The sequence below is a fragment of the Mus musculus genome, chromosome 4 (assembly GCF_000001635.26).
Source record: "Mus musculus strain C57BL/6J chromosome 4, GRCm38.p6 C57BL/6J".
In the NCBI taxonomy this organism is placed as follows: domain Eukaryota; kingdom Metazoa; phylum Chordata; class Mammalia; order Rodentia; family Muridae; genus Mus; species Mus musculus.
The window spans coordinates 40,900,382-40,915,273 of record NC_000070.6 but is presented as its reverse complement, the minus strand read 5'-3'; the positions used below and the strand labels follow the sequence as shown (position 1 = coordinate 40,915,273).

Here is a 14,892-nt window from a genome sequence, read left to right as displayed (position 1 = left end):
AAGCCATCTCTCCACAAGTACATCCTATCCTGCCACACAGCAGACAGGATGAGCACCTACTGTGTGGCACACCAATCATGTGCCACCTTCTAGTCCAGTGGTTCTCAACCTTCCTAATGCTGAGACCCTTTAATACAGTTCCTTGTGTTGTGGTGACACCCCCCCCCAACCATAAAACTGTTTTTGTTGCTACTTCATAACTGGACATTTTGCCACTGTTATGAATCGTAATGCAAATATCTGTGTTCTCTGACGGTCTTAGGTGACCCACGGGTTGAGAACTCCAGAGATCAGTAAAGCTCATAGCCTAGCCTTAAGGAGCTGGCTGTGGAGCGCAGTGGGGATAGGCACAGTTAAGCTGTAAACAAGGTCCTCCTAGAAATAGTAACAGTGTTGCAGAACTGCTCTTAGCACAAAGCAGTAAGTGTTTATTGTAATATAAAATATAAGTGACCATATCCCAGGAGCATGGACTCACATTGACCTAAATTACATGTTGCAATGTGGAGAAAGTTTCATGAGTTTTTATGGTTACACAACAAAAGAAAGTCATAAATCAAGTCACTTTTCAAATATGTTGGTGGGAGCATCAGGTGACTGGGTTACAGTAAGAAGGGGGAAGTCTCTGCTATGGTCTCAGAAACTACCTGATGACATTCTTAGCCCTGGGTTTGATGAAAGCTAGTGTTCTGTTAAAAAAAAAAAATTCTAGAAGGTTTAACCTGATAGACACAAGGAAGTTAGGCTAAGAACATGTTAATGATTAAGTAATTACTTGGGGAACTAAAGATAGCCCAGGGTAATTTGGCTCTAGATCAAAACACCCCAACTCCCCACAACCACAAAGTTCTAATCAGTCAGTCAGCCTCCTACAATCTTCTTTTTCTCTTTCTCTCTCTCTCCCTTTCTTTTTTTTCTTTTTTAAAGATTTATTTATTTTATATGAGCATACTGTAGCTGTTTTCAGACACACCAGAAGAGGGCATCGGATCCCATTATAGATGGTTGTGAGTCATCATGTGGTTGCTGAGAATTGAACTCAGAACCTCTAGAAGAGCAGTCAGTGCTCTTAACTGCTGAGCCATCTCTCCAACTCTACAATTTTTCTCCAGCACTTAAATTTTTTTCTGGAAACTGAAATTCACATAGGGAATATTTCTTATTCCTTTGTATCCTATAGACTCCTTTACTTAGTATACCCAAAAGTCAACCATCTACCCAGAACTATTCAATTGTACAGGTGGAAAGCACTGCCACGATCCTGGTACTTAAGGCAGAGTTGGGCATCACCCTGTATTTCTTCCTCATCTAAACTTTTTATTGGTTCTTTGTGAATTTCACATTATGCACCCCAATCCCACTCATAGCCCTGTGGGTTTTTATCTGCCTTCCACTCTTGCAACCTCCCTCCCCACCAAAATAAAAAAATTTAAAAACAAAAGAGAAAACAAACAAACAAAACCAAAAAAAAAAAAAAACAAAAAAAAAAAACCAAACAATTTGTCACGGGAGCCGTGGTGTGTTGTAGTATACAGGGACAACACGGTGTACCGTCCATCCACACATCTTTACTTGCAAATGACTTCCCTGTAAAACTATAAAGCTCTTCTACACCTGCCCTTGCTCTACATAATGGCATCGGGACCCGCTATATGTATTTAAAAGCTTCTTGCACTATATCTGGGCAGGGCCCTCATCCATTCTAATCACATTCTAACCTGCCTACGGCTGCCTTCTATCCAGCCACGTGTCCCATTTTTTTTTTTAAGAATTATTTATTTAGTATGTGAGTATACTGACACACCAGAAGAGGGCATCGGAAGTGAGCCACCATGTGGTTGCTGGGAATTGAACTCAGGACCTCTGGAAGAGCAGTCAGTGCTCTTAACCACTGAGCCATCTCTCCAGCCCCCATTGTTGGACCAACATCTCCAAGAAGCAGCTGAGTTGGCTCATCAACCGGTTGCCTGGGCTCCGAGACTTGGTGCTGTCAGGCTGCTCATGGATCGCTGTCTCAGCCCTCTGTAGCTCCAGTTGTCCATTGCTCCGGACCCTGGATGTCCAGTGGGTAGAAGGACTAAAGGATGCCCAGATGAGGGATCTCCTGTCTCCACCCACAGACAACAGGCCAGGTCAGATGGACAATCGGAGCAAGCTCCGGAACATTGTAGAGCTGCGCCTAGCTGGCCTGGACATCACAGATGTCTCCCTGCGGCTCATTATTCGCCATATGCCCCTGCTCTCGAAGCTCCAACTCAGTTACTGTAACCACATCAATGACCAGTCCATCAACCTGCTCACTGCCGTCGGCACCACCACCCGAGACTCGCTGACAGAGGTCAACCTATCAGACTGTAATAAGGTAACTGACCTGTGCCTGTCCTTCTTCAAACGCTGTGGAAATATCTGTCATATTGACCTGAGGTACTGCAAGCAAGTCACCAAGGAAGGCTGTGAGCAATTCATAGCTGAAATGTCTGTGAGTGTCCAATTTGGGCAAGTGGAAGAGAAACTCCTGCAAAAACTAAGTTAGTTCCAGGACAAGTATGTAAATATGGAGGGTTGGGGGGAATACAACCAGGAAGGGTGAAAGACTGCAAAATCAAGTGGGCCTATATTTCCCTTTGGAATTTGAAACTAGAGACTACAGGACACAGTTCTGTTTTGCAAATCTTGCCAAGGGGGAAGCCATTCAACCACCCATTTTGGGATGAGTGAGCCAGATGTTTTCCTTTGCTCTTTCTGCATCGTAACTGCACTGCTTTCTGGACCATTTCTAAGGCGGCCTTTAGAAGACATTCCAATTGGAAAGGAAGATGAGCTTTGGAGAAATCCTCTTAGAAGCCTAAGCTTGGTGTTTTTATCAGTAGTTTTTGTTTGGGGCACTTGTTCCTTGCAATGCTGAGGCTTCTGGCGTCAACATGGAGTGGACCACACACACACCATCTGCAGCCGTCGTTGACACATTTTGTTTAGTTGGTTTTGTTACATCTTACATTATGCAGAGCTATTTTTGTATAAATTGTTTAAAAATTATTTATGGGAGATTTGAATGCATACCAGTGTTTTTATTATTTAGATTGCCAACTGTCCTTCAGGTAGGAGAGTTAACCTGTACTATGTCAACATAAAAAGCCCATCTCCAGATGTGCCCAGGTGTGACAGGGGGCTATGACCTTCCACTTAAAAAGCATGTTTAACTGGATGCTGAGAGCCTACTGTGTATGTCAAGAAGCTACACAAGCATGTTGTGGATATGTGTAAAGTATAGTCCAGGTAAAACACTTTGCCAAGTTTCAATAGACTTCACCTCTCCCTCAGACTTGAGCCTTTACACTCAGGAGGGTTTGCTCCAAGCATGAGCTCTTGTATTCTACTTACATAGGTCTAATTTATACCAAGAATCAGGTAGAATAAATGTGCCCACACCCTTTCCTTTGTCCTCCTCCTCTCAAGTGTTCAGTTCTCACTTTAGTTGGTAAGTTCTGCATCCCTTGTTGTTTGGTGGTGTTTCCTAACCTTTCCCTGATGCAGTTTGACCTTTGTTGGATTTATATAAACAATTGTACAAAAAAAAAAAAGAATTATTTATTTAGTATGTGAGTATACTGACACACCAGAAGAGGGCATCGGATCCCATTACATTTGGTTGTGAGCCACCATGTGGTTGCTGGGAATTGAACTCAGGACCTCTGGAAGAGCAGTCAGTGCTCTTAACCACTGAGCCATCTCTCCAGCCCCCATTTTTCCTGCTCATCTGTCCTCTCATGGAGACTCTCTCTCTCTCTCTCTCTCTCTCTCTCTCTCTCTCTCTCTCTCTCTCACACACACACACACACACACACACACACACATCAAGAATCTCTCTCTGTAATTCCCTCCCTCCCTCCGCCCAGCTATTGGTTGATCATCTCTTTATTAATCAATCGGAAGTGGTGGAAAACAGTTTTTATACATGGAGACAGGAGATGTTTGACAGTGCCAACATCTGGACTGCAACCAAATCTCTGGGCACAGAAATCAACATCTGAATACACACTGCACACAACCATCTCCCAACACTTCATTGCAATGAGTCAGTGGTCTGCTTTGAGGCCCCTGCTACACTGTCAAGACCGGATCCTCCCTGGGACTCCCCTTGGGTATCCTGCTGTGGTCCTGTGTCATGGAGATCCTGAAGTTTTGGTTCTGCAGGATCTGCCTCTTCGTGCACTCCAGCAGTTCATAGTTGGGGTAGATGTTGCGGTGTACCAACTCAAAGCTCTGGCTCTGGGCCTGGGTGGTAACCAAGTTGGTCAGTCCACCAGTTCTCCTGTACCACACCACTAGGGCCAGCTCTCCAGCACTGCCCTGGCTACCTCACCCAATGCTAGAGCGGAGGGGTTAGCTCACCTGCGCATGTTTCACCAGCCTCCAGGGCCAGCTCTACTGTGCTGCCCAGGCATGGTACAGCCACTCTCCTGAGTGCTACAGGCAGTGAGGGGCAGGGTCAGCTCAGTGAAGGCCTTGGACGATGGCACATACCCCTGCCGTTTCATGGCCATGGACCCAGACACAGCTCTCAGTAGCAGCATGGGCTGGGACTTTACCATGGCCTCAGGTGGCAGAGCAGGCTACTCACATCGGTTGTTCCTCTCCACCCTCACATCTCTAGTTCCGCTTCTCTTCATAGTACTCAAACCAGTCCACGGCTCTTTCTCTCCCATCTCTTCACCACATCACCTCCAAGTGTCTTCTGCCTACCCTCACCATGGGTTGGTAGGTGGCCTTCTGCTTGTATGTATGCACAGCAGACCTGGCCCTGGTGGCTGGTGGCATGTGCACAGGTGATCTGGCTCTGCCCCTTGCTGGCTTTAGCATTGGGTGAGCTAGCTAGGGCAGTGCTGGAGAGCTGGCCATGGTGGTGTGGTACAGGAGAGCTGGCAGGCTGACCAACTCAGTTACCACCCAGGCCCAGAGCTGGTACCCAAGAGCTTTGAGTTGGTACACAGCAACATCTACCCCATTGAAAAGATGTACTAGGGGGTTGGGGATTTAGCTCGGTGGTAGAGTGCTTGCCTAGCAAGCGCAAGGCCCTGGGTTTGGTCCTCAGCTCTAGAAAAAAAAAAAAAAGACAAAATAAGAGATGTACTAGGTGTTGGAGGGATGGCTCAGCAGTTAAGTGTATACTGCTCTGGATCCGAACCCAAGTTTAATTTCCAGGACCCATGTTCAGTGACTTCCAACTGCCTGTAACTCCAGCTTTGGGAGTTCCATTTCCTCTCCAGTTTCAGGAGATCTGGCACCCTTTCCTGGTTTCCATGGGCACCAGGCACACATGTCGTTAATAGACATACATGTAGGCAAAACACTCATATGCATAAAGAAAATTAATCTTTTTAAAAATAATTTTTATTTTTTTTTTTTAAAGATTTATTTATTTATTATATGTAAGTACACTGTAGCTGTCTTCAGACACTCCAGAAGAGGGAGTCAGATCTTGTTACGGATGGTTGTGAGCCACCATGTGGTTGCTGGGATTTGAACTCTGGACCTTCGGAAGAGCAGTCGGGTGCTCTAACCCACTGAGCCATCTCACCAGCCCTAAAAATAATTTTTAAATATTTATTTATTATTGTACATAAGTACACTGTAACTGTCTTCAAACACACCAGAAGAGGGCGTCAGATCTCATTACGGGTGGTTGTGAGCCACCATGTGGTTGCTGGAATTTGAACTCAGGACCTTTGGAAGAGCAGTCAGTGCTCTTAACCACCAGCCATTTCTCCAGCCCAAGAAAATAAATAAAAAATAAAATTAAAAAATAAAAGGCTGGACATGGTGGTTTACACCTTTAGTCCCAGTGGTCCAGAGGCAGGGGCAGAAGCAGGTAAATTTCTGTAACATTAAGGCTAGCCTGGTCTACATAGCTCTAGGTCAGCCAGGGCTACACAGTAAGCACCTGTCTAGATAAATAAATGGATAAATAAATAATTCATTTAAAATCTTTGTTATTTACCTGTGTGCATGAGTGTGTGGGTGTACCTGCCTGTATATGGGGGAGTACACGCATACTCATGCCTGTGCAGGAGAGGGGACAGTAAGGGACCATCACTCAGGGTCTGTAATCATGCTCACCTGCTGTAGACAGGCTTAATCCACACCACTGTGGCACAGATAGGCCTACAAAGAGAGTTCCAGGAGAGGCAAGACACACAGAGGGACCCTGTCTCAAAAAGCCCAAACCAAACCAAGAAATATCAACGCAAGCAAGCAAGCAAGCAAGCAAGCAAGCAAGCAAGCAAGCAGCAAAAACCCCAAACCCAAGTGAAGGCCGAGATTGGGTTGTACAATGCACATGCTTATCTCTCCGGCAGATCAATGTAGCCAGGGAACTGGCCTTTTATTATTAACCAAGATGGCATGTGCCACATTGTTGCCAAGGAAGCAGAGTGAAATAATTAACCATTACGCTGTCTCGCAGTATGCTAACAGAAGTCTTGACCCAAAGGTCATAAAAGCTAAAATGTTCAACCTGGTCCACTTCTCAAGAAAGCTACTTATATCCGGCGGCCCTTTCAGCAGCTCCCGGGTGTTGAGCCAGAGACAGGTGAAAAAAAAGATTTCTTCTGTTCTAATGGCATTCGCTAAATATTTACTATTCGGGAGAGTTGATGGGTGTAAGAGCTGCCAGCCCTTCTGGGCGCGGTGATTGCCTCCTGCCTAGCCTGAAAGTTGCCAAAGATCCTGCTTGCAAAGGTGGGTGTGGGGCAGGGTGTGATCTTGGCTCACCTTGTCCTTTCCACCTGCCCGGAGAGGTCCGGGAACCCTGACCAACACCTCTTCGTTAACTTTTCCGACAGCTGCGGGTTCTTCCTTCCGGGATTCCCCCGGGGCGCCCCTGGGAGCTGGGAAGGGCAGGAACCTGTCTTTCCCACAGCATCTGGCAGCCTGCCTTGGCTTTACTTGCTGTGCGGCCTTGCCTGCTGCTTTCCCTTTTCAAAAGGGGGAATCTCAACTGCTGCTAGACTGCATTAATGGGGCAATTTAAGTGCTGTAGCCAAGCTTCCTGCACATCGACAGTGTCTCTTCATGGTGGCTATCTTAGCTCCCAGATTGTGTGGACCTGGTTGATGAAGAGAGACCCCTCTTCGAGCGCCTCCAGATCTACTCTGACCCACCCCACCAGAAGCATCACCTCCTGTCAGCCTTTCCCTCTCCTAACAGCCACCAAATACTTATCAATAGCTCTTTAGCTGGCTGTGGGGCTTCACACCCACCTCTTCCCTGTTGGGATTAAAAAAGAAAAAATTAAAGATTTATTTATTTATTATATGTAAGTACACTGTAGCTGTCTCCAGACACACCAGAAGAGGGCATCAGATCCCATTACAGATGGTTGTGAGCCACCATGTGGTTCCTGGGAGTTGAACGCAGGACCTCTGGAAGAGCAGTCAGTGCTCTTAACCTCTGGGCCATCTCTCCAGACCCCAAGCTGGGATTTTATCTGACATGAACTAGACAGATCTTGTCACAGTCTGGGGGTTCATAAGAGCATCTGCCCTGTGTGTCTGGAAAATGCTGTTTTCCTTGGAGTCTTCCACCACTTCTGGTCCTTACCCCCCCCCCCCCACGCTGCATCCCCCCCCCCCCCGCCCCTGTAGGTCCCTGGGACTTGAGGGGAGGATTGTGATATAAACATCTCATTTAGGGCTGAGCTTTCCAAAGTCTCTTATTCTCTGTACTTTGGCCATTTGGGGACGAGGAGCTCTTTTACGGTTGCAGAAATAGAGTATAGTGTTATAAAGGGATAAAGACTAGGAAATAAAACAAGAAGGATTAAGTATGATAGAGGATGGGAAGTCAGGGTGGAGGGGGAAAACTATCACTAAGGGCTTTTGAAAAGCCATATGAGAACCTACTACTGTAGAAGTTTCTCTGTTCTCTATAAGAAGACCTTCCTGTCTTTGTCTGGGGTCACCATTTTGAAAAATGTTGACACCCCACCCCCACCCCCCCACCCCCGAATACTGGTGTTTTTGCAGAATAAACGTTCTTTGTTTTTGCATACTATCTGAGTCTGGGATCTTCCTTCAGCGATTTTCGGACCCTTACATATCTATCATATATGATAGGTTATTTCTCTGCCGGTGAAGTGAGCCAATTCAAGCCTCCAAGGCCTTAGCCTGTGACTGACCTGTAAATATGAAATTCACACCTGGCCTCCTGATACAGTCTCAAAATGTACACTTGATCTGGGCTATTTACTGTATGTAAATCTTGTTTGTTGGTTTTTATTGCTTGTTTGTTTTTAAAGGGAGTCTGACAAAGTGGCTCTTTTAAAAAAGTCCTTAGTTCCAGCCTTTAAGAGACAGAGGTATGTGGATCTCTGTGGGTTTGAGGCCAGCCTGGTCTACATGCAAGTTTCAAGTCAGCCAGGGATACACAGTGAGCTCCATCTCAAAAAAAAAAAAAAAGAAAAGAAAAGAAAAAAAAAAAAGTGGGTTGGGGAGGGGCTTGGGAGGACTGGAAGAGGGCTAGGAAGGGGGCTGGGGAGATGGCTCAGCAAGTGAAGGGGCTTGTGGCTAACCCCGAGGGCCCAAGTTTGATCCCTGGAACATACAGAGTGGAAAGAGAATACGACTCAGGCAAATTGTCCTATGACCTTCACACAAGTAGTCCTATGACCTTCACACATTACAGTGGCAGGAGCATGCCCACACCTCAACCAAACAACCAAACAAGGTAAAAAAAAAATTTTAATAGGAATTCTGGCTTAGTTTGCAGTTACTACCACAAGGTGGCAATGACACCTAAATCACAAAGGCTTAACTGTTGAATGATTTCATCATTCTATTGTGAGAGGTGGTTTTGTTTTGTGGGTTTTGTTTTAATTTTATTTCTGAGACATGTAGATTCAGATTGCCTTGAACTCAACATGTAGCTGAAGCTGACCTTGAACTCCTGATCCCTCTGCCTCCACTTCCAAACTGCTGGAATTATAGGCATACTCCTCCACAACTGGCTACTGAATGCTTTTCTCCTTTTTTCTTCTCTTCTTTTCTTTTCTTCCTTTCCTTTCCTTTCCTTTCCTTTCCTTTCCTTTCCTTTCCTTTCCTTTCCTTTTCTTTTCTTTTCTCTTCTTTTCTTTCTTTTCTCTCTTCTCTTCTCTTCTTTTCTCTTCTTACAGTTTTACTGTATAGCCCCATCTGGCCTGTAACTCACTATATAGACCAGGTTGGCTTTGAACTCACAGCGAACCACCAGCCTCTGCCTTTGCCTCTGTTCCCTAAGGGCTGCTAGTAAAGGGGTGAGTGGTTTTCTTGAAGCAGGAGGCACTGTGCTGGAGGTCTCCTTCTGTGTCTTAGCTTTCTCCTCCATTTGCTACCAAGCTCGAAGAATCCACGTTTGTTGGAGGTACACCTACACCATTGACCCTTGCTGTGGTCAAAGAGTGGACAGTTGGCACAGATGGTGGCGCGTACCTTTAATCCCATCATTCTGGCGGCTGAGGCAGAAGGATTATGAGTTCAAGGCCAGCATGGCCTTATTTAGAAAAAATAATCACAAGGAAAACAGAACACATATCACATACTCTCCTCATTCCCTTCCTTTCAGATGCACTACTGCATCCAGATCTACAAACACTTCCAAATACCTTAGTGACAAATACCCTTGTGGATGTCTGTTACTGGACCCATGAGACAATTTTTCTAATTACATAGGCAGGAGTGAGAGGCCTCTGACGCATATGTTTTCATTCACACACATTATCCTCCCTCTTTGTTTCTTAATAAATTGCCTCCAAATTTCTTTTGGTACTAATCACAGCTGAATTCAAGCAATGTCCTAAAGTTTTGTTTTGTTTCCATGTACTTGTGTGTGTGTTGGGGGGTGGGGGGTGGGGGAGATCCTATGTATGTGTTTGTGTGTGTGTGTGAGTGCACATGGAGGCCAGAAGTCAACATTGGATGGCTTCTTCTATTTTTTTATTCTTTTGTAAAATATTATTTTTTATTATTTGTTTTTTTAATAAAAGATTTAAATATTTTATATATGTGAACACACTGTCTCCCTCTTCAGACATACCAGAAGAGGGCATCAGATCTCAGTACAGTTGTGAGTCACCATGTGGTTGCCAGGAACTGAACTCAGGACCTCTGGAAGAACAGTCAGTGCTCTTAACCACTGAGCCATCTCTCCAGCTCCTATTTGGGAATAATCTTACATCACGCACCCTGATCATACCGCCCACTCTTCCCATGTCCCTCCTCCCCCACGAACCATCCCCTGACACCCCCCCTCTTAAAAAAGAAGGGGGGGGAACTCAGTCCATTTTGTGTTGTTGAGATACTCACTGTAGCATGGCCAATTCCTTGTGACCAGCCTCCTAGGGAGGATGAGTCTGTCTCTGCCTCTGTCTGCACCAGAAGCCATCAACTCAGGAGAGCTATGCTGAGGGCCAGCTCACACTGAGGCCAGCTCTCCTGCAACATGGCTTCAAGCATCAGACATCTGCATGGGCTCCCATGGTAACATGGACACAGACATCAATACAGCCCTTGGCCATATCAGGACCACTGACCCTCTCATGGCCTTCAGTGGCTGCAGGGGTCAGGGGCCTCAATGTGGCCTCAGCTTTATAAATTGTCACAGGCCATTCACATCAGGATGCCCGCCCACCCCCACCCAGGGATGCATCAACAAGGCATCAGGCAGTGGCACAAGGATCTCAAATGTCACTGTGGCCTAGGGCTACAGAATGGATCACAGACACCAACATGGCCTCCAGTGGCATCAAGAACCATGGTGGTCCTTTAAGAAGACCCAATCCAGAAAGGGAACACTTTCTCATCTTGGGTCTTCATGGTTGCCCAAGATGAGCCAGGGGCTGAGTCTGCCTCTTTATAAGCTCCAGGCTGCACAGCATCTTGCTGACCCTACTGGGCAGTGACAGTATGTCAGCCTCAGTCCTCTTTCACCTGTCACCACCATCGTGTCCCCAGTTCTGCCTTTGTCCACACACCATCCCATTTCTCAGTCTTTCCCAGCTCTCCACCTACTTGTGTATTACCCGCCACCTGATCTGAGGCCGGGTGAGCACATGTGTGTTTTCCACTGCCCCAGCCTTCGAGGCCAGGAAGTACTTGGGTCTTTTTTTGATCCTTTAAATTTTTAATTTTAATTAATTTTTAAAGAGTTGTTCATCTTGCTGGGCAGTGGTGGCCCACACCTTTAATCCCAGCACTCGGGAGGCAGAGGCAGGTGGATTTCTGAGTTTGAGGCTAACCTGGTCTACAAAGTGAGTTCCAGGACAGCCAGGGCTACACAGAGAAACCCTGTCTCGAAAAATCAACAAAACAAAACAAAACAAAGCAACCACCAAAACAAAACAAAACAAAACAAAAAACCAAATAAATAAATAAAAATAAAAAAACCAAACCAAACCCAAAACCCAAAAAACAAACAAACAAAAAAAGAGTTGTTAATCTTATGTGTATTTTATTTTTACCTGCACATATGTATGTGCACCATGTGGCGGCTTAGTGCCTATGGAGGTCAGAAGAGGACATTGGTTCCCAGGAACTGGAGTTACTGATGGTTGTGAGCCAAACCTAGGTACTGGGAAGCAAACCCAGGTCCTTCGAAAGAGTAAGTGCCCATAACTGCTGAACCGTCTCTCTGGCCCTCGATACTGTCTTTTTGAGACAGGGTCTCTTCATTGAAGAGGAAGCTTGCTGATTTAACCAGACCGCAAGGCCTTTGTGAGTGCTAGGCTGCAGTCGTTCCTTGCACCTCCCTCAGCACACGCATCTCACCAGGTGTTTCTCCAGAGATACACTTTGTGGTCCAGGAGCAGGCTCGTGCTATGCATCCGATCTCTCTCTTAGACACTGGCCACTATCAGTAGTTCATCAGGAGTTCCTTGGGTATTCATTTCCTATCCAGTATTTCTCAGTTTAAGTGATTATAAAATCTTTCCTCCTTCCCCTATTAATATCTATCAATATCTATTAATCTTCAAAATCAATGCTTAAATTTCTAGTCTAGGAAATGTTGCCTGTGGTAGTTGGAGTGTAATTGGCCCCCATAGGCCCATAGGGAGTGGCACTATTAGGGGATGTGGCCTTGTTGGAGTTGGTGTGACCTTGTTGAGGCAGGGCCTAGAAGTCTTACATGTGGTTGAGCATGCCCAGTGAGACAGTCTCCTCTGCTGCCTTCTGTTGTGGGTTTGGTTTAATGCTTGCATTATGGGTTCTCAAAATTGCATGAGAATTCACATGTGAGATGCTGAGGGTCCCTGCCCCCAGCTGGTCCTGACTGGCAAATAAAGTTGCGGCAGCCAATGGTTGGGCAGAGAGACCGAGGTGGGACTTTAGGATTCTTGGGCAAGGGTACTGAGAAAGAGGCAGTATTGCCATACTGGGGGAACAGAAACAGCAAGCCTGGGAAGTGCAGGACAGAGAGACAGCCAACACGTAAGAGTTGGGCATTGCTCAGAGGGCCTGGGCAGCCAGGATGGAATATAGGTTTTAGTAAATAATTTTTCAGGAATATCAGAGGGGAGAGTGTGCTAGCTACATGGAGGTTTAAGAGTGCCCCCCCCCATTGAGCTGCTTAGGGCATATTAAAAATCTCTCTCTCTCTCTCTCTCTCTCTCTCTCTCTCTCTCTCTCCCTCCCTCCCTCTTTCAAGAATCCACAACATTGGGGCAGTAGTGAGGAACTCGCACTGTCAGCGCTGGGCAATTTAAGAACCATTAATCAATGACAGCTACAGTCTTCAGATCAAGATGCAGAACTCTCTGCTTCTCCAGCATCATGTCTGCCTGCACACTGCCATATTTCCTGCCACGATGATAATAAACTGAACCTCTGAAACTGTAACCCAACCCCAATTAAATGTTTTCCTTTATAAGAGTTGCCATGGGTCATGGTGTCTCTTCACAGCAATAAAACCCTAACTGAGATATTGCCTTAACTATTAACCATCTATGGCTATTGTGAATTACCTTCAAGAGTTATCTGTTTATTTATTCAACGAGCTGTTGAGCATCTACCATGGTAGGGATTAGAGCTATAAAGAGTCCTTATCCCAGGGGCGCAATCGTACCAGGGAGACACAGGCAGATTCAGGTGAGCCCAGCTGCGTCCAGGACTATGACAATAGACAATAAAGATGGAGACAGGTGCTTGAGAAATAATGGGACAGAGTGACTAATTCCTACACCAGGGGCTCTTATAACCTTTCCTGAAACAGAGACTTCATAGCTGGAACCCTGGTACCATTTCAGTATCAGGAACTTGTTAGAAATTCAGGCTCTCAGGCTCCATGAAGAGCCTACAACGACCAAGTGAGAACCTGAGCATCAAGGAGACCCCAGGCCAAATGCTGATTTAGAGGTCACTGGGTCAGGCCAGGCAAGTAGAACAAGAAAAAAAAAAGTAGAGGCTGGGAGCAACTTTCTCTCCTGGCTCTAACCTAGCAATAATTGATTCAGCAGGCTAGGGAGCAGAGAGCCACACAGCCATGCAAGGAGCAAGGAGAGGGAACAGGGCCACACCTGTCATCTTCCCTGCCAAGCTGCCTACAATGGCTGGGGGAGGATAAGGGCTCGGGTAGAAAGGTCACTCTCATTATTCCTCTATACACATTGCTTTTCTTCCTTCCTTTCTTCCTTTTTTCTTTCTTTCTCTTTTTAAAGATTTATTTATATGAGAACACTGTCGCTGTCCTCAGACACACCAGAAGAAGGCATCAGATCCCATTACAGATGGTTGTGAGCCACCATGTGGTTGCTGGGAATTGAACTCAGGACCTCTGGAAGAGCAGTCAGTGCTCTTAACCGCTGAGCATACACAGTTCAGCCCATCAAGGTGGGGAATGGGCATCACAGCTGCACGAGTTGGGAGCTTTTCAACATAGCTGTTTATATTTTGTAAGATCAGAAAATAGAGAGTTTGGGCTGGACACCGAAGTAAAAACCACCTTCAAGGCATGTTCTCAGCTGCGCATTTCAGCTTAACTAGGCCCATGACTTTCTTTTCTTTTTTCTTTTTTCTTTTTGGCCCATGACTTTCTAAAACATCCCCACTCGCCGGGCAAGAGTTTAAGACTATTTAACAGTAGAGCTTTTACCTTCTCAAATACACTGCCCTTGGGTAGTAGTGGTTGCCTGTGGCCACTCTCAGGGATGAAGAGCCCAAAGCTGAAGTGTTTTTTGTTGTTGTTGTTGTTGTTGTCATTTTGGTTTTTGGTTTTTTGGTTGTTTTGTTTTGTTTTATTTTGCCTCTTTTTCTTGGTCTCCAGCTCCAGCACTGCAGGAGTTGTAGGGAGGATTGGGGGCAAACTGACCCATCAGGAATGGTCAGGCATGTGTGTTGGAAGCTGAGCAAGCTGTTCCTGGTACTGGACATAGCTGGGGCAAGCTCTGAGGTTGAGATAAGACAGAGGAGGGCCAGGGAGGCTCTAGGGCGAGAGGAACGCTTTGGCCACACCCTCGGGTCTGTACTGTATGAAGGATGCTGTCTTAGCTACTTTTCTATTGCTGTGAAGGGACACCATGACCAAGGCAATTTATAGAAGAAAGTGTTTAATAGGGGCTTACGGAGTCTGTGACTATTGTGGTGGGGAGAATGGTAGCAGGCAGACAGGCATGGTGCTGGAGTAGTAGCTGAGAGCTTACATCTCACCTACAAGGTCAAGGCAGAGAGAGCTAACTGGGAATTGGCTAGATTTTGAAAATTCAAAGCCCATCGCCAATGACACTCCTCTTCCAACAAAGCCACACCTCTTCCCAATCCTTTCCAAACAGGTCCAACTATGGTGAATCCAGCATTCAAACATATGGACCTATGGGAACCATTGACCTGGCCGGCGGGTCAGTCAACAGGGTCTGCAAGGCAGAGAGTA

The 14,892-nt window shown here is 46.0% G+C and overlaps 1 pseudogene; it reads left to right on the top strand.

Annotated features, from left to right (window-relative positions):
- Gm12397 (predicted gene 12397) lies at positions 1,917-3,581 on the top strand (annotated as a pseudogene).